The 27,332-nt window shown below is 39.4% G+C and overlaps 1 protein-coding gene across 5 annotated transcripts in view; it reads left to right on the top strand.

Annotated features, from left to right (window-relative positions):
- Nucleotides 1-1,887: 1,887 nt before the first annotated feature.
- Nucleotides 1,888-27,332, top strand: part of PPM1B (protein phosphatase, Mg2+/Mn2+ dependent 1B) — an 83,798-nt gene continuing 58,353 nt past the window's right edge. For all 5 annotated transcript variants that reach the window (XM_042246234.2, XM_027966887.3, XM_027966886.2 and 2 more), the window contains exon 1: nucleotides 1,888-2,308. The gene's annotated coding sequence lies outside the window, so the exon portion shown is untranslated. The remainder of the gene's footprint in view (nucleotides 2,309-27,332) is intronic.

Genomic DNA, 27,332 nt, shown 5'->3' with positions numbered 1-27,332 from the left:
TGGACAGAGGAGCCTGGGTGGGCTATGGTTCATAGTGTCATAAAGAGTCAGACACTAGTGAAGTGACTTAGCATGCATGAATGCACCTTTTAGTCTAATTCAGTTGCTGGAAGAATTATGTCCACTTCTTTCATCCTCTTATTGAATCATTTATTCTAGATTAATCCTGCATTAAGCCTTCCTCTGTAAATTTACAGGAAAGATCCTTTGGGTCATCACCGTCTCTATCATGTTTCAGTTACAGCAAGCATCATCTTATAATTTATTTTTGTACTTCAGCTCTACGTACAGGGCCTGACAAATAGCAGGCGTTCAATAACCGTGGAGCGAACGAATGTCAAAGCCTAGGCCAAGAGTTTCTAAAATCAATGTTGACTAAGAAACAAAACACGGAAATGCTAAGGGCTGAATGCCAGGTAGTGCGGGCCTAGAAGAAATAAAAATAACCCCTAACAGCACAGAGGGAGAAGGCGACGGCACCCCACTCCAGTACTCTTGCCTGAAAAATCCCATGGACGGAAGAGCCAAGTAGGCTGCAGTCCATGGGGTCGCTAAGAGTCGGACACGACTGAGCGATTTCACTTTTACGCATTGTAGAAGGAAATGGCAACCCCACTCCAGTGTTCTTGCCTGGAGAATCCCAGGGACGCGGGAGCCTGGTGGGCTGCCGTCAATGGGGTCGCACAGAGTCGTACACGACTGAAGCGACTTAGCACCAGCAGCAGCAACAGCACAGAATCCTTCCGAAGGAATCACCTGTCTTATTTTCTTACATCGCTTTTTGGCCTCTCCACACACCCCAATTTCCCGCTCTCTAACTCCTTTTCTTCCCTTACGGGGACAGGTCAGGCAGGTAGTCCAGTGCAGCTGCTCTGATTGGTCGGCGATGATTTCATTGTTAGGGAACATCCGGGCCTTTCTCCTCCCCGCACCACCTCCCCCAGAGCCCTGCCTTCTGAGTTTCCCTCTCCCGCGTGCGCCCCACCCGCTGGCTAAAGCAAAACAACCGCCTCTCCTTGGATCGCTTCTTGCCCTCGCCTGCGCCATCCTTCTCGTCTCTACGTCTAAGAGAGGCGTTTATATCTTCCAATGAGGGCCTAGTAGGACTTTGTTTGCCAATCAGCAGCGAACCCCCTGCAATTCCGGGTGGGACTAGGCCTCCACACCTATAATTGGACAGCCCATTGGCTCCTTTATGGCGTTTGGTTTTACGCAAGGCTTAGAGGTCAAAAATAAAGGGGCACGGTCTTCACAGAACGAAAAGGCTCCTCACAGACTCTCTAGGTTTGACCGTTTTGGAGGACTAGCCAATCGCTTTTCGAATACTTCCCCGCCTTTTGCGCGTTTATTTAAAAAAAGCCGGTGTGACGGACTTGGAAATTGGTTCCGTGACAGACATGTAAAGAAAGCCAATGATTGAAAGTTCGGGCCACCATTTGGACCAATAACAAAAGAGAATCGCTAGGGTCTGGGCTCTGAGAGGCAGAGCGCAGGTGGGCGTTACTTGATTGACGACGGTCTCTACTTATGTCTGTTAGGGTGGGTTGGTCCCTGATATCTGCGCGGCATAGCAGAGGCGGGGCTGAATGAAGTAAAGGGTAATGATGGGTTGGGTCTCACTCAGTGGGCGGTGTTTGATGGATAGCTGACCTTGCCAATTGAAAATGGTCACTTGTGTCCAATGGGAAACTAAGAGCCCAAGGGCGGGGCCTTGTGGGCGGGGAAAACTAAGGACGGAGCTACTGGGGCTGCCGGACTGGGAGGGCGGTGATTGACGGGCCGGCCAACCAACCGGCTTCAGTGAGAGGCCGCGTGGCGTCCCAATGGGTGGGAATGGGGGCGGGGCTCTCCGAGGGGCGGGGAAGGACAGGGTGCGGGGAGGGCGTTGCAGAAGGAGCGGAGCGGCTGCTGCTCAATGGCGGAAAAGCCGCCGGTGCTCTGACCGCCTCGTCCCCCTAGCAGTTGCGGGGGAGTTTCCTGCCGGCGCGGCTGGAGTCTCTGTTTCTCAGGGTTAGGTGGCTGGAAGATGCTCCAGAGAGACGAGGCTGCGGCGGAGGAGGTGGCGGCGGCCGAATCGGCAGCGGCGCTAGGGTGGAAAGAAGGCGGCAGCGGCGGCGGCGGCGGCGTGCGGGGCCCGAGGGTGTAAACAGCCCCGGAGGCGGCGGAGGCGGTGGCCAAGACCCCGAGCGGGAAGCGGCGGCTGAGGCAGGGTCGCGCCTCCGTTGGAAGCCTGGGCTGAGTGCAGCAGGGGGGCTCTGCGGCGGTCGCGAGCGGACGCCCTAGACCTCGCCTCCCTCCCTCGCCCCAGGTAAGGCCGCTGGGCGACCCGGCGAAGGGGAAGCGGCTCGCGGGCACCGCGGAGGCCCCGGACCGTTTTCGGGGTGCCGCCGAGCCTCGGCTGGGATCTCTGCCCTCTAATCCTCGCCTCTTTTCTTGGGCCGCGGAGCCCGGAGGAGCGGTACGCCGGGCCTGGCTCCTGGCTAGGCCCCTTCCCCGCCGCCTCCGCGCTCGGCCGAGGTTGGGAGAGGCTCGGGGCCGGGAATTTTAGTTTGCTTCAACGTCTGAAAGTAAACTGCTTGTTCTTGTTCTCTGCGAGCATCTCTATCATCTGAAAGCACTGGGGCTACTCCAGGCCTTAACTCGTTCCGTCCTGGTGCATGCCTATATGAAAACACTACCTTTTCCCATTTGTTTCCTTATTAGCTTCTGCCCTCTGCGCTCCACTTCACTTCCTTGTTAAATCTTCTTTCTCGCTCTTCTATTTCTGCGTCTCATCACCTTCTTTTTCCTTAGTGACTTTAAATCGTTTCTCTTTCTCTTCTCAGCCGACTCCGGGCTTCCTTCCTTGCCCTTCCGAGCAGTCCTTTTCGGATGTCTGTCTTTTTACAGTGAAGCTACTATCGTCAGTATTCCAAATCCACCAGAGGCCCATTAAGAATAGACTCACCAGTTTGAAGCGGCAGATCAGTTTTTTGATTAACTGAGCCTGTCCGTTTTAAAAAATTGTGTTATTAAATGCAGAGTGTGGAAATAGCCCTGAAGTTATTTTAAAAATGAAGAGCTCAGTGAGTGTTGTAAGAGTTATTTCATTTTTCAAGTTGCATGACCTCCAATGTCAGATTGACTAGCTCTAGAACATTTGCCCATTTTAAGCGTTTAATAGCGACCCACATTCATCAGTATTCAAGTTGGCTTAAAAACAACTTGGAAACTTTAGAAAGAAGACATAACAACAACTAGGAAGCTGTTTTGATGAAGGCACTGCTAACTACCTTTTAAAACAGGCTCCACATGTTTAATGTATCAAAATAAAGTTGGCGGGAGTCTTGTAAAAAGGATTATTTAGGAATTTGAGTAGTCTCAGTGTTATGTAGCTATTTTAGGAGAAACATTCTTTTTCGGTTAACAATCGTTTACAACTCCTGTGATGTGAGAATTACCGAGGTTTATTGCGGGATTAACACAGGAACTCATTTTATTTGCGCTACTGCGTGGATGCAGAAGTGGTAAATTGTTCAGGGTAGATAGTGCAAGCCAGTATGTTCCAGTGGATGGAAAAGTATGCCACCAACACTGAATGCTAATAGACATTATTTCATTTACTTTTTCTGTTGTGCAATAGCAAAGTTATTATTGTTGGCCTACTTTTAAATAGTGCATTTCTAAATAAATAGTGAGGCAGGTTATTCTAATTATTATTATAGTATTTTCCAAGTGTACAGCCTTTTAAAAATATAGCTAAAATTACACTATTGAATAATGGTAATTTATTAAAGGAATAATTTTGTAGGCTTCTTGAACAGACAGTGGTTTCAATAACACTTTTATTTAGTATTTGAACAGATTTTGTTAGTCAACAGATTTTCAGGGATAATCCTGATTTTTACTGTGCTGCTTTCTCTCAGTTGCTTCTTTGTCTATTTTTTTTTAATGGTCGTTTGTGTTTTCTCATCATTTATTTTTGCTCTCATAAAGTCTTACCACAGTTTCTGCAGTGTTTCTTTATGTTGCATTGTCAATATGGAATAGTATTTTTATTATATCTTTCATAACCATTAAGTTTTCCCCAGTTTCTTCGACATTATCCTTTAGATTTATGTTGTGATTCTTCTCTTAGATGTGACCAACAGAGCTTTAAACACCTGTTTTCTTATAGTGGGTGTCTGATTTTCTGTAAAGACTTGAGGAATAAGTGAAAGCCTTTTCAGTTTGTCTGCTAGGTCAGTAAATACTATTTTATGTTAGTAATTCACATGTAATTATCAAACCCCTTAAGAATACATCATTTGAAGAAGTGGGATAGTCTCTAAAATAAGAACACCTCGTTCACAATTTGACAAGGTCAGAAAAAGTGGCTCTCATTGACAGTTTATTTTCTTACATAATTTTCTTATGGAGTCCTTTGAATTAAAATGTGTGGATAGACTTTCGCTTGGCATTTGTGGAAGAGTAGCATTTGCCATTGGATTGTTTAGCAATCATAGTGTTTCATTAAAAATTGGCTGAGCCTGTAATGGAAGAATTTGCACACATGTCCTTGTAGGTGGATTGGTAAACATTTACTACACATGATACTGGGAGTGAATGTTCCCCCTTCACACAGACACAGACACACACTCATTGGTGTTAGTTACACATTTTGTCTACATTATATGAATGTTTGTATACTATGTGTAATTATTTAGAAATATTTTTTGACATCTAACGTAGAAAGTAATAAAATAGTATGATCCTAACTCTACAGTAGTCCTTCATAAGATATTAATAGCATGAATAAAATTAATTTATTAAAATAAAACTCAGTATTTTACTTTTTTGTGAAATATGACTTTCACAGTTCACTGATTTAAGAAGAAGTTAGTTGACAAAAACTGACAGTTTCAGTGTTCTAAGAGTTGTAAGTTTTTCAAATTACAAAATTTTCAGGTAATCCTTGGTTAAAATTATAGGGAGCAGTAAGGATTTGGGGGAATATGGATTTCAATGATTTTTTTCACACTGTAACTGATTCTTTTAATTTTTCCTTAGCTAATTTCAGAATTTGGATTGAAACTGAATACTGAATTTATTTTAGCAACTTTAAAGTTTTATTTTAGAATGTATCATATATTATATCAGAATTGTGAATTAGGAGGATTGATTAATTGGGGATTTGAGATAAGATTCCTGGAAATTGAGAAAACCCCAGAAGTGTAATCTAGATTGCCGTCCACCTTGCTGTCCTGTACTCAAACTTAACAGTCAAGGTAAAATATTGTAGATTGGGACGTATTGATTTTTATACTTTTTGCTTTATCATAAAATTTATAGAATGATAGAGCTTGTCATCAGCTTTTAGCAGCTGACCTCACAAATATAGGTGAAAAAAAAGATACATGGAGTTCAATATCCCTTTCATTTTATTCCTGTTTTAGGTGGTGGTACTTCTTTACATGAAAACATTGATTTAAAATAAAGTAACTTTCAGTGTTTTAAACTAAGTATGCTAATATCTGTGATTAGCCATTTTGAAATCTTTTTTTCAAGTGAAATATTTCTAAGGTGATTTAATCTCCTTGTGTATATTTGACTTGAGTTATACTTTTCAGCGTTTTCTCTGGTTTGTCCCCAAACCACCACCATTTAGAATGATTTGATCAAGTAGTCGAATCAGTGTTATAAAAATAAGTCTTCACTGAATTCTTGCTAAAGTTACAAAACTTTCAAAAGTGTAGTCTGTCTACAGTAGTTTCATTTATCAAATTTTATGATGATTTTGAGATTGAGTTTTTAATATCAACTAGCAACCTAGGAAACAAGTACATATGGTTGCTTATACTTTTTTTTTTTTCAAGTTTTCAGAGTGTTTTACTTGTACCCTTAATAATAGATATAAACATTTTGCTCTGAATTATGGTTAAGTCATGATACAGAGTTTCTCAAGTTTTTTTCTTTTTCTGTAGCTAGCTTCTGACCACACCTTCTATACCGTAACAGATGTACACTTCATAATAACTTATTTAACTTTGGAACCCAGTAGTTTAACAGTCAAGTGTAGCGTTTAACTTCTAATAATTAAACATTTAATTGGTTTGTAACATTTAAAGCATAGTTTGCTAATTTAAAGCTTTTATGACTTAATAAGTGTAATGGTAAACTTATGTGAAAATGGATTCAGAGTTTTCTTTTGGAGTATGTTGAATTATCAAGATTATGTTTATTGGCTTTAAATTGATTTCTTGAAAATTAAAGATCTTAAAGTTTAGAGACATAACACTAGTTGGAATATGTGCTTTGCATCCTTTTGAACAAAAGATCTATTAAAACATGGTCTGAGGTATAGAAGAGAGAGAAACATTGGAAGACTTCTATTTAATATTAAGGAACTTGTCTCACTTTGAGAGATGGGACCGATCACCGGTAGTCATTTAGGAACGGTCAGACCTCTGTCTATCTGGCTCTGTTTTTAATCTCTGTAGAAGGACCTTCACTTCAAAATAGGTGGTAAATGAAAGTGCATTTGTATGAAAAACCTTTTCATGGAAAACTTGTCAAATGTGGTTATGTCATTAGGTATAACTGAATTTGTTATATAAGAAAAAAGCCAGGTGTATAGATTTTGTTTGATAAGTAGTACATACCTGAGAAGTAGATTTGATAAATTTGTGAAGTTCTGAAGGATTTCAAAGCACTTTTGAAAGCTTGAGAGTAATGTGACTGATGATTAAGTATAATGGCATTTTCTTGATGTAGGTATGTATAAGTGTACTCCTAACCTTGAAAAGGGATGGTTATAATAGATATTCTTATAAGTAGGAAAATCTGATAGTGTTCATATAACTCGTGGGTGCTTAAACTTGTCTTGGCAGAGTTTTTCCTTCTTCAGATTAAAACAATACTTGAGTTAACGAACTGGTGTTATCTGTTGAACACAGGTGGCCCTTCTTAGTCTCTTACAAAGAGGAAATAAACTCAAAGCGACTCTAAAAAGATAGAATGTAAGGGAGATAAAATTTAGATATGAGGAGCTTCCTGTTACTTTTGCTTACTTTAGGTTACCAACCCAGTGAGAAGTAAAAAAATTGGCAGAACTTAATAGTATTTAGTCCGTAGGCTGCCCTGCTCTTACGTGTGTGCTCAGTGCTGTCTGACTCTATGCGGCCCCGCGGTCTGCAGCCTGCCAGACTGCTCAGTCCATGGAGTTTTCCAGGCAAGAATACTGGAGTGGGTTGCCATTTTCTACTTTCCAGGCAAGAGGCCCAACAAAATAACAAAATCCTTGCCCGCAGAGATCTTATGTTCTGATAACAAACTCTTCCTTAGTTTACAACTGTGCTCCCTTCATGGGTGACTTGAATTGAGTGGGATTTGGCATGTGTGATGTTTTCTACACTTTGCTTAGAAGCTGTGATTAGAGCTTTACTATTTTTAACAAGAGAGAAGGAAGAGGAGGTTTTCTATAACTGGACGAAAACTGGAATATGAAAAGAGGAAGTAGGAAGGGGGAAATAGTGTTGTACCTAAGATTAAAATGTGAGCCAAAGATTAAAAAAAAAAGATTCCTGCATTAGGCATGTGGGAAGCTGGGGAAAACACCATTTACTGTCCAATCTTGGATAGAGGAGTTCTTGGACAGGAGAATGGGAGAAAAGATGACATTGTGGGAGAAGGATAAAGAGGGCTTTTAACAAGTCTGGTTTAAGTAACTTGGGATGTTCCTATAAAATATATGTTATTTGTGTTGGAAAAGACCCTTTTCCTTTTCTTTTGTGAACATAGTTGAAAGATTAGTGGTTGGCTAGTAGTGTCTGAAATACTGTCGCTGATCTGTGACCGCTAATCTGTCTCCGGTTAGTTGACAGTTCTGTTGAGGTTAGCTGATGGAGTCAGTCCATCTCTTCGTTTATTGTCCTCCAGTTGCCCTGTATACCGAACTGCATCCCTTAATTCCATAGCTGTTTATGTATTACTTGATGCTGTGCCTTTGTTTTCCTGCCTTGTAGGTTTCTGCATGACGATGTCCTGTTGTACTTAGGAGACAAAGCAAGTGCTTAGTTTTCTACTTTCTGTTTATAGCTTTTTTTAGTGATGATCCAGTTTGGTAAAGAAGTCTCTTCTTGAGTTTACACAAAACATTGCACACTTTTAAAGATAAGCATGAGAGATCTTTGGTGTTTGTTTTTGTTCTAATGCATAATTGTTTTTTGCTTTCATTTATGAGTCATTCCGTCAGAGTCTCATGTGATCTTGCTTGCTGCAGTGAATTGAGATTGATTTTTTTATTTTAAAGCAAACCAACCTCTGTTTATTTCAGTGCTCCAATATGAAAATGAACACTAGTTCCCATTCATGACCTAAGAGACTCCCTTTATAACACGAGAATAAGCCTTCAGAGTACTGGTTTCACTTAATGTAATTTTGTAACTGTATTTATCACTTTTATCAGATAAAACTCCAATGTGCAGAACTTGAACTTTTGAATATATTAAATATAAGACTGTAATTCAGACAAGGTTCATTAAGCTGTTCAAAATCTGGACATCTTTGAGTGCGTATATTTTAGACCGAAAAATGAAGCAAAAATAACCTTACTTGATTTCTAAAGTTATCTTTTATAAAGTGTTGGTGATTATAGGTCCTAAATATAAGGAAGTTGAGTTTAGCTTCTTTCTATTCAACTGTTTTGGAGTGTTTTGAATCAGAATGTGAAAGTGAAATAGTAACTTTTAGCTTAAGACATAATAGATTCAGTTATACTTTCATTTTGTTTTTGTTTTATAAAATCTGACTCTAGTTTGTAAGGGAAGTAGAGGCTTCTAAGGATTAGTGATGATTTAGGATGTTATTGCTCTTAACATCTTGAGTCTTTTTCTCAGTGATAGGTTTGTATTTTAGTTCAGTTTATTTGCTGTTGGGCTTTTGGTTTATGTTGCTCTTTCTGCCTCTGTCTTTGCTTACTTGCTTTTTTTAAGTATAGGGTGGCCACCAAATCTGGAAACAACAACAACAAAAAACCATACACGATGAATGGTTTATTGATGTTATAGAATATGTTAACATAATACCTATGTTTTCAGACTTTATGACCATCCTGTAGAGTGGAATTCATGTAAGTAGGTCTTCTGTTTTTGTTTGGATATATATTAATTACATGGTTATTATGGAGTTGAGGTATAAGGTATTGAATATAAAGGAGTAGAGATGCATAGTTAACGATAGAGAGCTGGCTAGAATAACGTTGATCCTGCGATTTAAGGGGACTGAAAACTAACAAGGTAAAAATAAGTGTGATGGGTAGTTGGTTTGTAATATTTGACTAGCAAAGTTTGGGAGATGCTGGATAAGCAGTAGCTTCAGGACTATATTTGAGAGATGGTCTCAGGAAGAGTCGGACACGACTGAGTGACTTCACTTTCTCTTTTCACTTTCATGCATTGGAGAAGGCAATGGCACCCCACTCCAGTACTCTCGCCTAGAAAATCCCATGGACAGAGGAGCCTGGTAGGCCATAGTCCATGGGGTCGCGAAGAGTCGGACACGACTGAATGACTTCACTTTCACTTTTCCCTTGCATGCATTGGAGAAGGAAATGGCAACCCACTCCAGTGTTCTTGCCTGGAGGATCCCAGGGACGGGGGAGCCTGGTGGGCTGCCGTCTGTGGGGTCGCACAGAGTCGGACACGACTGAAGTGACTTAGCAGCAGCAGAGGTGCTGACCAAACAGTGATGCAGTTAAGAGTGTTTTTAGGCCTTAGCTCTGTTATTTGAGAGTAATGCCTTTGATAATAGTAAAATTCTTAACGTCACTTAAGAATGAAAACTGGTCTACATCCACAGAGCTAGATGAGAATGACTTTCACAAATGTGTGTGAAGCATCTTTGCAAAAGATTTAGTGTTTTTGCTACTCTGTGCTTTTAGGTGATGCTGTCAGATGCTTGACACTGTTAACTTGTGTATGTTTGTAGGTGTATATTAAGTGTAAGAAACCTTTGTATTACTAGGGGTTATGTTTCTTGGAAACTTTTCCAAAGGAAGGAAGGTGATAGGAAGCATAGAGCCTATAGTCAGAATGCTTCTGAGTCCCTCTTTCCCCATTCTGTAGATTGGATAACTTAAAGCAATTACTTAATGTTTCTAAGCCTCAGTTTTCTCTTTTGTACAGTGAGGCTATTTCATAAAATTGTTTAGTTGGACTATTCCATGTGAAGTCGTTACCATGGAGCCTTGGAATGTTATAATTTGAGTGCTTTCTCTTATTGCTATAACTGCTGTTACTACAGCTTCTAAATGATACTGGTACATTAGAAGGCGGAAGGCCCTGTTTGAGATTCCCACTGAACCTTTTAATGGTTATGTGACTTTGTGAGTTATATATTCTTTCTTGGATTTAGTGGCCTTAATCTGTAATGTAATGTTTTTGAGTTAAGGCAGAGAGGTGGACCATATGATGTCTTGAGGTCCTTTTGATCTTAAATTTAGAGCTCAGTTTTAAGATTGTCATTTCCTTCCAAAGTGTAAGCTACATAAGGATGACAACTATGTTCTGTGTGGAGATTTATCCATTTATCTCTGTTATATAAACATTTGTTGAATACATTTTCCCATAAAAAACAATATCTTTTAGGGGGAGGAGAATAGAGAGTAATAAGAGGGAAGGAAGGTTTGCATTCCTTCTCAAGAACTTGATGCTTATTGTGTTAAAGGTATGAACACGGATTCCTGCTGCTTAGTTTTATTTAGTACATAAATAGTGTCTGCTAGCATTAGATACTTTGGGGGACAAAGATTATCAGTCTGCCATGTGTGGGATGAGGAAGGGAGTATGTGAATTGTCATACATGGTGAAAAGTAAAGATGCTATAAAGGAACTGTAAGTGTATTTTATTGGAAGGATTGATTCTGAAGCTGAAACTCCAATACTTTGGCCACTTGATGCGAAGAAGTGACTCACTGGAAAAGACCCTGATGCTGGGAAAGATTGAAGGCAGGGGGAGAAGGGGATGACAGAGGATGAGATGGTTGGATGGCATCACTGACTCAGTGGACGTGAGTTTAAGTAAACTCCAGGAGTTGGTGATGGCCAGGGAGGCCTGGCGTGCTGCAGTCCATGGGGTCGCAAAGAGTCGGACACGACTGAGCGACTGAACTGAACTGAGGTGTATTTTATATATTAAGAATCCTTATAAAATGTATAAAAAATCAAATGGCAGTATAATTAGATTGTCTTACCTTGTAATTTGCTTTGTTCTCACTTTTAGAAATCAGATGCTTAAAAGGAAAAGCATCAGGGCTGTGAACTTTAGGAAAGTTTACGACCTTAAGAACTTTTACTGAAACTTAAGACTAATATTTATGGAGGAGATCAATGAAAAAATTTAATAAATATATAATCCCATTGCATTTTTGCCTTTGTATTATGAAAATTTTTAATCCTATGGAATATTGTAACAGTACACTGAGTTCCCATGTGAAAGTGAAAGTTGTCAGTCGTGTCTGACGCTTCGACCCCATGGGACAGTAACCTGGCCAGGCTCCTCTGTCCATGGAATTCTCCAGGCAGAAATACTGGAATGGGTAGCCATTCCCTTTTCCAGGGGATCTTCCCAACCCAGGGATCAAACCCAGGTCTCCCTCACTGCAGGTGGTTTCTTTACTGTCTGAGTCATCAGGGAATCCCGCTTATGTATACCACCACCTAAATTCAGTGGTATTTTATATTTTTGCCGTATTTGCTTCATCCATAATCTTGCTGAACCATTTGAAAATATATTAGAAACATCATGTCATTTCACCCCTAAATACTTAAGTATGAATCTCCCAAAAATGACGTTTCCTTTATACTTAAAATACTTATATCATGCATAGTATAGTTATCTAATTCCTAGAAGTCATGTAATTCTCAATCAAAATGTCTTCTATAGGTTTTTTCCTCTCCGTACCAAGGTTTAGTGAAGGATCTTGCATTGTATTGCATTTGCTGTTGTATCTCAGTTCTCTTGTAAATTTAAGCACTAGTTTTAAAAGAGTTTCTGAAGGGACCAGTTATTTTGTAAAATGTCCTGTATTCAGAATTTCTCTGATTGGTTCTTTGAAAATTGTTTAAAACTTCACTGAAGACTGTGTTAAATTCAGTTTAAACATTTGGCCATGATGCCTCATAGGTGATGCTGCTTCGTGTTACGCCACATCAGGAGGTGTTACAGAATGATTGGTTGCACTACTAGCGGTGCTGAGTCTGATGAGTGGGTTAAGGCGGTGATTGTTCAGTGTCTCCCTGGACAAGAAACATTTTCTCTTTTGAGATTACCAGGTAATTCATGGCATATTTTGTTACTGTAAAAATCTTTCTCCTTCAGACTTTGACTTAATGGGTTTATTGATATCTTTTTAAAAGATAGATCTGGACAGGCGTTACCAAACCATAGCTTACTGGCCAAATTTGGTCTGCTGCCTGAGTCCATAAATAAAGTTTTATTGGAATACAGCCATGCTCATTTGTTTACATACTGTTTCACTACTTTTTCCACTACAGTGGCAGAGTTAAGTAGCTGTGACACAAACCATATGGCCCTGCAGAGCTCCAGATATTTACTGTTTGGTGCTTTATAGAATAAGTTTGCTGACCCCTCCGGTTTGTATTCTCCTTTTTCTCATCATGTTGTTAGTGGTATAAAATCGGTGTTTATATGTTGCCTCTCCTGCGTCCTGATGTATTATTCAAGGTATAATTGCTTTTCACATGGTTGAAATTGTGAAGTTTTTGCTTATGTCCCCCCAAAGCATAAATACATAGTATATAAAATCATGTTAAAAAACGAAAATTTCAGACATAAAAAGAATAAAGAACCCCAAAGTACCCACTGTGCAGCTTTAGTTTAGGGTGTAGAACATTACTGATACAGTTGAAGCCGTTCTGTAGTCTTCCTGGATACCATCCTTCCTTTCCCACTGTCTTGAATGCTGTGCCTTCTGTTGCATATACAGTCTCCATGTATATATGTGTATCTGTGTGTAACATATAGAACTGTCCTAAGAGATTTTGTAGTTTCTGTACATAACTATATATGGAATGTCTTTTTATACAATTAGCATTTCTGCAGAGTTCTTCCTTGTTGATCTATTCCTCTTTTTAATAGTGTTGCATTGTATCCCGTTGTGTGATTATAACACATTTGTCTAATGTCTTTGGATGAACATTTGGGATTACTTTGCATATATATACAATTGTGCCGAAACATAAATTACATCTTTTTATATATGTGTTAAAGTTTCTCTAGAACACAAGGTTAGAAGTATAATTGCTAAATTGTAGGTTATTCTTATAATCTACCTAGATATTTCCAAAATTCTCTCCAAAGTGGCTGTACCAATTTATCCTCTGGCCAGTGGTGTAGACAACTTTTGTTTCTGTTATTCTAGGGCTTCCCTGGTGGCTCAGCTGGTAAAGAATCCGCCTGCAATGCAGGAGACCTGGGTTCGATCCCTGGGTTGGGAAGATCCCCTGGAGAAGGGAAATGCTACCCACTCCAGTATTCTGGCCTGGAGAATTCCATGGACTGTATAGTCCATGGGGTCACAAAGAGTCGGACATGACTGAGTGACTTTCACTTCACTTCATGTCAATATCAGTGCTGTCTTATATAAATATGTTGGTCATACATGTGACTTAAAATTTTCTAGTCATTAACAAAAAAGGTGAAGTCAATTTTAGTGATGTATTTTATTTAATCATTATATAAAAAATACCATTTCAGTATATAAACAATAAAATCAGTGAGATTTTTGTATTCTCTTTTCTATTAAATCATCAAAATGTGGTATGTATTTTATATTTAACAGCAAGTCTCAATTTGGGTTAGCCACACTTCAGATTCTTACTAGTCATCAGTGGTTAGTAGCTGTTAGCAGAGCTCTATATCGTTGTCTCCATTCAGTACTAAGAATTCCTTCCCCCGCCCCATATTTCATTATAACGTTAATTTTGTATTTCGTGTGATTTGTGAGGGTGAACATTCTCATATGTTTATTGGCCATTTAAATTTCCCCTTTTGTGTATTTACTGTTTTCATTTGCCCTACTTTCTTGTTTTCCTGGTTTCTTTCTTAATGACAAAATATTATAGATGTAAATATGGGTATACTTTGCCACTAGCATGCTGGTGATTTTGTCAATTGTGTTTTAAGAGTTTTTACAGAAGTGTCTCTATAAAATGACACATTAAACATTTTAACCTAAAGCTAGTTTTAAAATGACTTGGATTGAAGTGAAGTATTTGAACGTTTATCAGGTGGTGCTAGTGTTAAAGAACCCACCTGCCAATGTGCGAAAAGATGCAAGTTTGATCCTTGGATTGGGAAGATCCTCTGGAGGAGGGCATGGCTACCCACTCCAGTATTCTTGCCTGGAGAATCCCATGGATGGAGGAGCCTGGTGCAGTCGACAGTCAATAGTAGGGTCGCAAAGAGTTGAATGCGACTGGAGTGACTTAGCATGCATGCATACACTTGAGGGAGAAAAGGGGGATGGGATGATTGCTTTACACTTAAATAATCCTTTCTGTGTATTTCTTTTCCTTCCCTTTGTTCAGCTTAATCTTTTACTCTTGCTTCTTTACTTAACTGTAACCTCAAGGACTCTAGGAAGAACTACCCTGAATGGATTCTGGCCTAGAGTTAAAAATGTTCTCAAAAAAGGCTATAGGGCTCCACTGAGGTAGGGATTTGGGGCTTCTTTATATGCTGCATCTGAAAAAAACCCAGGTGACAAATTCATTAGCATGCCCTCTGTCTGCAGTTAAGTGGGTGTAATTGATTGGGTGCTTTAAATGCGAAGATCCTCTGGAGAAGGAAATGGCAAACCACACCAGTATTCTTGCCTGGAGAATCCCAGAGACAGTGGAGTCTAACCGACTACATACAGTCCCTGGGGTCGCAAAGAGTCGGACATGACTGAGCGACTAACACCTTATATGTGAAACACCAAAAATAAATTTGCTGAAAATCCAGAACTGCTTTTACTTAATAAATGCTCCAGTAGATGACAGGGGTTAGTCTTTTGATATAATATTTTTATGAATGTTAGAATTAGAATGGCTGCCTTGGAATCTTTTCTTACAGGAGTATCTTTTAACTTAATGCATTTTTTACTCAAACCCTGTTAGTTGCCAGGGTCACAAGTTAGGATATGAGAGGAGGTAAGAAATGCAAAATGTTAAAAGGAATATGGATGATTTTATAAGAATGGTGAGACGGTGGGATAAGGGTTGGAGAAGGCATCAAGGAAGTATTATTTCATAGTTACCTGAATATCTGGTTATCTTAGTTAAAGAAGGTAGGCAAATTGCCCATGAGGAAGGAGTAAGCATGGTGTACTTGGTCTGTGTAAGTCCTCAGCAGGCAGATTAGAGAAGAAGGTTCCAGACTGGATATTTCATACTTAATTTTAGTTGGGGAGTGGGAAGAAGCTGTATTTTTTTGAGACAGTTAAGGTATGTTTTAAGGAAATCAAATTGGTAGTAATATGGAAAGTGGATGGAAGGAAGGGGAAATTGAAGTCAGGGAGACCAATCAGGAAGCTGTGAGATAATCCAGAGGATAGGTTATATTAAAGGCTTAAGATTGGAGGGTAAGTGATACACTTAAATGGAAAATGTGGTGGAATGTGGTGTTGAAGTAGTTGGATTTATATAAATGGTTTATAGTTTCTAGCCCCAGTTAAAAGGATTACAAATACGTAGATTCAGTTCATTTCAGTCGCTCAGTCGTGTCCGACTCTTCGCAGCCCCGTGAATTGCAGCATGTCAGGCCTGCCTGTCCATCACCAACTCCCGGAGTTCACTCAAACTCACGTCCATCGAGTCTGTGATGCCATCCAGCCATCTCATCCTCTGTCGTCCCCTTCTCCTCCTGCCCTCAATCCCTCCCAGCGTCAGAGTCCTTTCCAATGAGTCAACTCACATGAGGTGGCCAAAGTACTGGAGTTTCAGTCTTAGCATCAGTCCTTCCAAAGAACACCCAGGACTGATCTCCTTTAGAATGGACTAGTTGGATCTCCTTGCAGTCCATGGGACTCTCAAGAGTCTTCTCCAACACCACAGTTCAAAAGCATCAATTCTTCAGCGCTCAGCTTTCTTCACAGTCCAACTCTCACATCCATACATGACTACTGGAAAAACCATAGCCTTGACTAGACGGACCTTTGTAGGCAAAGTAATGTCTCTGTTTTTTACTATGCTATCTAGGTTGGTTATAACTTTCCTTCCAAGGAGTAAGTGTCTTTTATTTTCATGGCTGCAATCACCATCTATCTGCAGCACAGGTAGTTAATACAGATAGTAGTTAGTTTGGAATATGAGGGTGTTTTGGTGGCAGAGATGAAGATTTTGGTTATGTTTGAAGAAATATGTACAAACATTTTAATGATTAAAATCTGCACTAAAATTCACCTGAAAATCTACCAGTGATAGCTGAAGCAATGAGATTGGATCAGAGGACAGACACTGTGTTTTGGGTTGAAGGCTACGTAATGTTTTGGAGGGCCCAATTCTCTTTTGAATTTAGGAAGCTGAAGGAAAAAGAATGAACATGAATGGTTGTGTTTAGAACTTGAGTGTTTTCAGAGTCAGCAGAAGTGTCAAGAGTTTCAGGAAGGGTGGCATTTTCAGTAGCGTGATGTGTCACAAAGTAGCTTATCTTGCGAAGCCTCCTTTTTAGGACCAGTTGTTGTTCAGTCACCCAGTCGTGTCCAACTCTTTGCCATCCCATTAACTTCTGTATGCCAAGCCTCCCTGTCCCTCCTCATCTAAAGTTTGCCCAAGTTCACATCCATTGCATCAGTGATGCCATCCAACCATCTCAACTTCTGATGCCTTCTTCTCCCTCTGCCTTCAGTCTTTCCCAGCATCAGGGACATTTTCAGTTTGTCCGCTGTTCACATCAGATGACCAAAATACTGGAGTTTCAGCTTCAGCATAAGTCCTTCCTATGAGTATTCAGCCTTGATTTCCCTTAAGATTGACTGGTTTGATTTCCTTGCTGTCCAAGGGACTCTCAGGAGTCCTCTCCAGTACCACAGTTTGAAGGCATCAATTCTTTGGCACTCTCCCTTCTTTACAGTCCAGCTCTCACGACCTTACATGACCACTGGGAAGACCATAGCCTTGACTTACACAGACCTTTGTCGGCAGAGTAGTGTCTGCTTTTCAACACACTGTCTAGGTTTGTCATAGTTTTCCTGCCAAGAGGCAAACGTCCTCTGATTTCATAGTTGTAGTCACCATCCACAGTGACTTTAGAGCCCAAGAAAAGGAAATCTGTCACTACTTCTCTTTCCCCCCTTTATTTGCCATGAAGTAATGGGGCCGGATGCCATGATCTTACTTTTCTCCTTTTTTTTTAGTATTTAGTATTAAGCCAGCTCTTTCAGTCTCTTCCTTCACCTTCATCAAGAGGCTCTTTAGTTCCTCTTGGTTTTCTGCCTTTAGAGTGGTATCCACATATCTGAGGTAGTTGATGTTTCTCCTTCCTGTCTTGATTCCAGCTTGTAACTCATCCAGCCTTGCATTTCTCATGCGCTCAATGTATAGATTAAACAGACCAGGTGACAGCAGACAGCTCTGTCGTACTCCTTTCTCAATCTGGAACCTCTATACAGGGTTCTTAGGAGACAAGCAAGATGGTTTGGTATTCCCATCTCTTTAAGAGCTTTCCAGTTTATTAGGACCAGACTGTTGTATGTATGAACTAATAAGTCTTTTAAGCGGGAGTTGATTCTACCAAGCAAAACATCAGTGTTTGAGTTGTTTTTGCCAGGAATATTATGTGAAACATTCTAGATAAGTTATTCATAATCTAACCATGCTCCAGGGTAAAGTAAATTCACTTTGGTGGATATTAGGACTATGACTGTACTTTAGAGTCTTTATCTATTCCACCTCAATAACTTATCATAAATCGATCACTAAAAGGATTATATAATCAAACCTACAAATGAAAATTTCTCCAAAAACTTATTGAAACCTTTGCTGTCTGAATTTTTTTCTTCTACTTTTATAGCCTGAAGTCATTTATTTAGGATAGAGGAGAGAACAGAGAACAGCTGGAAGTTAAATCACGTAGCCCTGAACTTACTTTATTGTAATTGCTAATTGAAAAACCTTTGGAATTAAGAGCAGTTATGTTATTCCTGAGTTGCTTTGCTGAAGTTAAGAAAGGTCATTTCTGTCAGTATGTTTGAAGTCAGTCATGGAGTAAAATGAACAAGTATAAAATCATGACAAAATCCAAGCTACCGTTAGCCCTTGTTTCATTATTCAGGTAGTCAAATACAGGTAGGACATGAGCTACTTCTGATTTTAGCAACATGAGCTGAAAATTATAGTCTTAGGGTCCAAAGGGAAAATGCTTTTACCTTATAATATCAAGCTTTTAATGGACATAGGCAGGTATCTGGTAGTGTGTTCTTTATACTGGCCTAAACTTTCTTTGGGCTTTGCCTCAGCCTGTTTCAAGTCTGTTAGGGCTGAAAATTTTCAAAAGCCGAGGAAGCAATAAAAAGAAACAAACTAATGATAACCACAACATGGATGGATCTCTGAAACATGCTAAGTGAAAGAGGGCAGATGCAAAGGAGTATGTACTATGATTCTGTGTACATGAAATTTTAGAAAAGGCAAAAGTACGCTGAGAGCAGATGAGTGCCTAAGTCTAGAGGTGATGGGGAGATTATCCTCAAAGGGGCACAGAGGAACTTTTTGGCGAGATAAAAGTGTTCTGTATCTTTACTGTGTGTAGTGGTGGTCACTCAAGTGTATGCGTTTGTTCACAGCTCATCAAACTGTGTACATAACATGGGTGCGTTTCATTACACATGAGACAGCAGCAGCCAGAGGGCTCCAGCAACAAGAGTAAGTTGGGCAACAGAATGGAACCTTATGGACTGGACTCTGAGCCCAGGTTTTCATAGTGGAGTGGCCTTGACCTGCTTTTTGACAGTAAAGCTGACACTGATGTTACCTCTTCATGTGTGCTGACAGGGAGTTATCCATATGAGAAGGTAATTCAGGTAAATGCGGTGGTTGTTGCTACATCAGAAATATAAGTAAACGTGTGTGTATATATATCAACTGAAATGTTCTGATAATATCTAGTTTATTAATTTTTTTTTTCCGGTTTGCTGGTTTTAGAAGTCATTGAAAGGATTTCAGGAATGAAAAAAGCATTAAAAAATATTTAAATAGTATAGTTCAGCCTAGTTGGGAAAACTTGAGACTTCAGTATATTAGGGCAATCAGTCTCTTATATCAAATAGTTTGTCATGTCAATTTATATATTATTGATCTTGAATATAAACTATAGTTTTTTTATTTGAATATATCTGATTTTATTTATGTGTTAGACTGCTTATGATAGAGTAAAGTATGATTTGTGGATTATAATGGTAATACTAGCTAATACTTCTGAAGCACTTACTTCTTGCCAGGACCTTCATGCAGTTAACCTGCACTGTCTCATTCAGTTACTACAGCTGCTCTGTGACACAGGTGCTATTATTACTCTTCATCTGTTAGATGAATACATCACGGCTCTGAGGAAATTAAATAATTAGGTCAGAGTGGCACAGAAAGTGGTTGAGCTGGCACAGAAAGTGTTTACTTTGTGTTAACGTCCATACTGATTTTTTTTTTTTAATGTAAACTCTTGAGAGGGAGAGTGGTGATTTAACAGAGAGGGCATAGCTGCAGATGCTCTGGCCCATAATTGTACCTTTGACACCAAAGAGTCTGGCGTTCCTGGCTTTTGGCAGCCTGTCATGGCAGGCAGTACTTCGTGGATCTGGTCGTGACGGCCATTGGGAAGGAGGTTTCTGTCATTCCTGAGGACTTTGATGCAACACTCTGGCTCTTTGCCTTCAGGAAACCTTTTCACCTCTTACTCTTCCTCATCCTCACATGCTTATGTCATTGTCTCAAATCAGGTCTCCCTGGAAGGCCTCATGGGAACAATATTTCGTGCGTTCCTGTGTGTTCATGCAGGTTTGTCCATACTCTTCTGTACTTGAAAGTTAGTTTTGCTGTATATAAAATTCATGAGAAACATTTTCTTTCTTTGCGTATCGTAACATATCACTGTTTTCTGGCATAGAGCGCTGCTATCAAAGTTTGATGCCAGTCTGACATAGCAGACTGTATATTCTTCACAGTTCAGATACATGTGGGGTCTGATTTTTAGAGGACACTGTACGTATCCAGAGGATTGGGAAAGTCCCCTGGAGGAGAGCATGGCAGCCCACTCCAGTATTCTTGCCTGAGTATTCTTGTTCCTGATTGACAGAGCAGCCTGGCAGGCTATAGTCTGTAGGGTTGCTTAGAGTTGGACATGACTGAAGCGACTTAGCACAGCAGCACATATGTATCCAAACAGAGATGGATTTTTGTTTTCTCATTAAATTGGCAGCTAAAGTGAAATGCCACTGTCAACAAAGCTGTTTCCATTTTTTAAACTATTTTTTCTTTATTGAAGGGCGATGGAAAGGATTAAGAACTGGTACTGTTGCCCTAAATTTGACATCTCTAACTATGCTTTTGAGTTTGAACAAGAAAATACGTTATTCTCATATATGATGAACTTCACTTATAAATTAATTTCACAAAATCTGACTTACTGAATTATTTTCATAATCTAATCTAAAGCTGTAGTTTCCAAATTTGGGGGAATTCTTAAAACTGCCCAGCATGGTCTCATCATGACATCTCTTTATTACTGGAGCTGGGTGTGGTCAAGGCTAGGTGGTCCTTAGTCATGTCCAACTCTTTGTTATCCCATGATGGACTGTAGCCCGCCAGGCTCCTCTGTCTATGGGATTTCCCAACAAGAATAGTGGAGTGGGTTGCCGTTACCTATTCTGAGGGATCTTCCCGACCCACGGATTGAACCCGTGTCTCCTTCATTGGTAGGTGGATTCTTTACCACTGAGCCACCTGGGAAGCCCCAATGCCTAGTTACCCAGCTGTTATTATAAAACTGTTAAAAGTATCAATTTAACAGCTACTCAGACCCTTTTGAACTTTCCATTTCAGTTTTTATAAAAATCTTAAACAAATGCCATCCATGTAACAATTCACCAAAGTTGATTTGGAGGCAGGGACAACTTTGAATTTAGTTATAAAAGTATTAAAAATTGGAAGGATGGTTAAGGGATAAGAACCAAATGTTGTCTTTAGTGAATGAGAAAAGTGTTCTTTCTTTGCTTCTTATTCAGACACTAGTATTTAGGATTTGATGCTGATATTTCTGAAAAATAATGCTTTTTAAGACTCTGGATTGGTATTAGTACTGTGTGACTCTTCATGCCTCATTTCAAGCATGAGGGATTTTATTACTCTTGTCATTAACTTTAGTGACATATTCTAGTAAAAAGTTGTCGTAGTGTCTAGCAATAGGCTGGTAGTGAAGAATATTTGGCTATATCTTAGAAACATTTCTTGATAACCCATAGGAGAATACTAAATATAGAAAGAGACACTGTTCAATGTATTTCATGTGCTTGATAACTTCTGTTACACTCTGAGGGTAGGTGTTATTCCCTGCGTTTTACAGAAACTGAGGCAGAGTTGAGGTTAAGTAACTTGACCAAGATTACTTGTTTTGTGGGAAATCAATGGAAATCCAGACAGCTTGGCTCTAGGTCCTTGCTTTTAACTGCAGGTAAATAGAACCATGAATTATATTGGGAAAGAATGCATATATTAAGAGGTAGTAGCTGAGAATTTTCCACACTTGATGGAACTGGATTATCTCATTCAGAAAGGTTATCAATTCTCAATCTTAAAAGTACTACTTAAAAGTTTAGAGTGCTTAGTCAGTGATCTAGGTCTATAGTCTACAGCATAAAGTTAATCAACTTGTATGCTCTTTCTGCTTCGTTTTGTCCTGCTATTGAATTACAGATTTTTAGTCTTGTGGCTGCTGTGGCTAAGTCACATCAGTCGTGTCCAACTCTGTGTGACCCCACAGACGGCAGCCCAACAGGCTCCTCTGTCCATGGGATTCTCCAGGCAAGAATACTGGAGTGGCTAGTTTAAACATAACTTCAGTTAGTCAGTTCAGTTGCTCAGTTGTGACTCTTTGAGACTCCATGGACTATAGCATGCCAGGCTTCCCTGTCCATCCCCAACTCCTGGAGCTTGCTCAGACTTGTGACTATCGAGTCGGTGATGCCATCCAACCATGTCCTCCTCTGTTGGCCCCTTCTCCTCCCACCTTCAATCTTGCCCAGCATCAGGGTCTTTTCCAGTGAATCAGTTCTTCGCATCAGGTGGCCAGAGTATTGGAGCTTTAGCATCAGTCCTCTCAATGAATAGTCAAGACTGATTTCCTTTAGAATTGACTGGATTGATCTCCTTGCAGTCCAAGAGTCTTCTCCAACACCACCATTCAAAAACTTCAACTTTCTTTATAGTCCAACTCTCACATCCATACATGCCTACTGGAAAAACCATAGCTTTGACTGCTGCTGCTGCTAAGTTGCTTCAGTCGTGTCCGACTCTGTGCGACCCCATAGATGGCAGACCATCAGGCTCCCCCGTCCCTGGGATTCTCTAGGCAAGAACACTGGAGTGGGTTGCCATTTCCTTCTCCAGTGCATGAAAGTGAAAGTGAAGTTGCTCAGTTGTGTCCGGCTCTTAGCAACCCCATGGACTGCAGCCTACCAGGCTCCTCCGTCCATGGGATTTTCCAGGCAAGAGTACTGGAGTGGGGTGCCATTGCCTTCTCCAGTTTTGACTAGATGGACCTTTGTTGGCAAAGTAATGTTTCTGCTTTTTAATATGCTGTCTAGGGTGGTCATAACTTTTCTTCCAAGGAGCAAGTGTCTTAATTTCATGGCTTCAGTCACCACCTGCAGTGATATTGGAGCCCATAAAAATAAAGTCTCTCACGGTTTCCATTGTTACCCCACCTATTTGCCATGAAGACCAGATGGGACCAGATGCCATGGGACCAGATACCATGACTTAGTTTTCTGAATGTTGACCCTTAAGCCAACTTTTTCCCTCTCCTCTTTCACTTTCATCAAGAGGCTCTTTAGTTCTTCTTCACTTTCTGCCATAGAGGTGGTATCATTTGCATATCTGAGGTTATTGATATTTCTCCCAGCAGTCTTGATTCCAGCTTGTGCTTCGTCCAGCCCAGCATTTCGCATGATGTTTTCTGCATATAAGTTAAATAAGCAGGGTGACAGTATACAGCCTTGACGTACTCCTTTCCCAATTTGGAAGCAGTCAGTTGTTACATGTCTGGTTCTATCTTGCTTCTTGACTTGCATACAGGTTTCTCAGAAGGCAAATAAGGTGGTCTGCTATTCCCATCTCTTTTTAAGAATTTTCCACAGTTTGTTGTGATCCACACAGGCAAAGGCTTTAGTATAGTCAATAAAGCAGAAGTAGATGTTTTTCTGGAACTCTCTTGCTTTTTTGATGATTCAGCGCATGTTGGCAATTTGATCTTTGGTTCCTCTGCCTTTCCTGAATCCAGCTTGAACATCTGGAAATTCACAGTTATGTACTGTTGAAACCTGGCTTGGAGAATTTTGAGCATTACTTTGCTAGCGTGTGAAATGAGTACAATTGTGCCGTAGTTTGAGCATTCTTTGGCATTGCCTTTCTTTGGGATTGGAATGAAAACTGACCTTTTCCAGTTCTGTGGCCACTGCTGAGTTTTCCAAATTTGCTGACATATGGAGAGCAGCACTTTCACAGCATCATCTTTTAAGATTTGAAGTAGCTCAACTGGAATGCCATCACCTCCACTAGCTTTGTTCCTAGAGATGCTTCCTAAGGCCCACTCGATTTCCGCACTCCAGGATGTCTGGCTCCAGCAGAGTGATCACACTGTTGTGGTTATCTGGGTCATGAAGATCTTTTTGTACAGTTCTTCTGTGTATTCTTGGCACCTCTTCTTAATTATCTTCTGCTTCTGTTAGGTTCATACCATTTCTGTCCTTTATTGTGCCCATCTTTGCATGAAATGTTCCTTGGTATCTCTAATTTTCTTAACTTAAACATAACTTGCCTGTATGCTATTATGAATGCTATAATTAGAATTACTACTTGTTATAAGCAAGTATGTTTCCATTAAGTTTTTTTTGCCTTAGATTTCTTCATTTTTAAATGTCATTGTTACCTTATAACTAACTATTTAAATTCAGAGAAATATGTTTCACATTTTATAGTGGAAAGCAAAAAGAAAAGGTAAATTTCAGTTTATTTTGGTGATCTATTAAGTGAGCAGTCTATTGGCTCAGTAAGGGTACTTTTATATTTAACAGTTTAAAAAAATCAAAGTAGTACGTGCACAGTTAAAAAAAAATTATATAGAAGGCTTGTAACAAAGAAAATCCTTTCCTACAGAAACAGCATTTTTGATACTGTCTGTGGCTTCTTCTGGTAATTACTTCCATTATCTTTAACTAAAATGTTTATACATCTATTTAGTGATTTATGTTTTAGTTAGATAGTATTATTTGATTTTTGCTGTAGAACTTGAAAGGAATTTTCTGTCATGTAGTTATGATGATGAAATGTCCCATGCCATCTGGATTCTTATTTTTATGTAAATGACTTACTTGCCCAATTTTTAACCCCAAAAGCTTAAAAAAACAAAAAAAAATTTTTTTTAATCGTGGTTAAAAAACAAAAGTTACCATTTAAACCATTTAAAAATGCACAGTAATGACAAGTATATTTATATTATTTTGAAATAGATCTCTAGAACTTTTTCATCTTGCAAAGCTGAAATTATTCCCATTGAACAACTTCCCTCTATCCCTTCCCCCGATTCCTTGGTAACCACCATTCTACTTTCTGTTTCTGTTGTGACTGCTTATTTCACTTAGCATAGTGTTGTCAAGGTACATCCATATTGTAACATATGACAGAATTTCCTTTGTAAAGCTGAATAATTATTCATTGTATGTATATACCACATTTAAAAAAATCCATCTGTCTTTGAATACTTGGGTTGCTCCTTCCTCTGGACTATTATTATGAGTTACGCTGCCATGAACACTGAAGGGTGTGCAAATATCTGTTTGAGATTCAGCTTCCAGATCTTTCGGATTATATATACTGAAGTGGGATTGCTGGATCCCTTAGTAGTTCCATTCTTAATTTTCTGAGAACCACCATATTGTTCCCAAAAGGTTTAAAGACATCTTAATTTTTGGCCACGTGAAAGTTCACAAGAATCTGTTTAAACATGAGTCTTTCCCCATACTCCACTTCTCCCTCAAGCAATACACTGAGTATTTGTATCTTCCCTCAGCCTTGAGAGATTGTTTTTCTTTTATTCTTTCTTTGATAATTAATTCTCTTGTTCTGTTTCTGGAATACTTATTTTGTCCTTTGTTGCACTTCCAAAATTGAACCACTGTGATGTTCAGTTTTTGTGTGTGTATTTGTTTTACAATCTGGGAATTTGCTGTGACTTACTTAAACTCCCAAAAACTCTCCAGTGAGAGTTTTTTGGGGGGTGGGAATGAGAGTGGTAGAGTAGTTAGTCATATATTTAAATCTAAAGATCTGTTTCTCATCCTGTGTTCGATTTTCATAGCATCCTGTTCTTGTTTTATGGAAGCAAGAGCCAGTATTTTTTTCAGTTTCTAAGGATTTGGATTTCTGATTTTTTTAAAGATCCCCTTTTCTTGTTGAAATTCCCTTTACAGTGATAGCTTTGTCCCGTTTCCCTCTATTTTTCATGGTCTTTGCATTTGATGCTGCTGGGTGTCCTTATATATGTGAATATCCTAGGCTGTCTTTCCACTCTTACTCTTAAATATGAGTAGAAAATCCATCTTAAGTTTCTTGAGAAAAAAGTACTTCTGATTTTTGTTTGAAAGTAATTCTGATAGAAGCTGTGTTGGATATGGACTTAAGTATGAGGAGAGGGTGAGGTTAGTGGTTCTCTGTTACTTCTCCCAGCTCCCTGTATTTTCATTTGTGTGTAGTCTCCCATTTTACTGTGTCCACACACAAGCGGTGTCTGAATTCTGTCTAGGAGTCTCTCATCACTTCTGATTTGTTACTTGCATATTCTAAACTGCCAGTCCTTTCATTCTGTTTTGTTAATTACCATACTTCCATCTGCTAACACCTTCCAAGGATTTTTAATATCTCTACCTGTGGTTGGAGGGGGCTTCACAGGTGGTACGGTGGTGAATACTCCACCTGCCCATTCAAGAGACACAAGAGACGCAGGTTCGATCCCTGCATCGGGAAGATCCCCTGGAGTGGGAAATGGCAACTCACTCCAGTGTTCTTGGCTGGAAAATTCCATAGACAGAGGAGCCTGATAGGCTACAGTCCACGAGGTGGCAGAGAGTCAGACACAGCTGAGCACACATACCACCACCACCCTCCTCCATGGATGGCGCACACCTTACTTCTTTCTCCCTTCTAAGTTGTCATCGTTTATTATGTACTTTAAAAAATTCCTTGTACTAACATTTTGATGGTGTATTGGGAGGGATTAGAGATAATGATTTTGTTTTATGTCCTGAACTAGAAAATCCTTTATCGCGTAGGTTAGTATATCAATATGAGTCATTCTTTTTGTTAAAACAATATTTTGCTGAAGATTAAGCTACCATGGGGCATTTGTTTGTGCACAGATCATTATTTGATAATAGTATAGAGAAATTTAAAAACAACAGGATTTTGAAAAAATATTGGAACTTTAAGTTGCATGTCTTCTTTCCTATAGCATGCTGAAGCTTTAATTCCATTTCCTTGTTCCCATTAAAAAAAATTTTTTTTTTCTCTTCTTTTGACAGTGCTTTTAAAGAACACTCAAAATTTAGTAGGCTGATTAAGTGAGTTGATGTTTTCTTTGCAAGTGTTAGACGAGACGTCTGATAAAACAGAAGTGACATTTAGTTTGGCTAAACAGTTTCTGTTTCGCACATGTGTCTATGCACCTTTTTCACACTCCATAAACTGAACAAAGCAGTATTGATGACCAGTTAATAATAACAGGAATTGTTGCAGAATTATTGTGTTTCAGTGAAGCTATACTGAGACGTGAATTTATGACATCAAAATATGCAGCTTTTTGAACTGTACTACAATTTTCTTGCAGGGTGAAAATTTGATTCTTGACATAATTCACGTGCCCATCATCAAGATTTCATGGACATTAAATTTTGCTATTTGCTTCAAACTGCTCTCATAAGGAAAATGTGACCAGCTTTGAATATTATCTCATTCCATCTCCTCTTTCTTAGAAGTTGAGTATTATCAAGTTAGTCTTGATAGTAATTTTAGTTTTTATACTACTTTAGTGTGTTTTTAATACCTTTG

Source organism: Ovis aries, chromosome 3 (genome assembly GCF_016772045.2).
Source record: "Ovis aries strain OAR_USU_Benz2616 breed Rambouillet chromosome 3, ARS-UI_Ramb_v3.0, whole genome shotgun sequence".
Lineage (NCBI taxonomy): Eukaryota > Metazoa > Chordata > Mammalia > Artiodactyla > Bovidae > Ovis > Ovis aries.
This window is presented reverse-complemented; position numbering and strand designations above follow the sequence as displayed.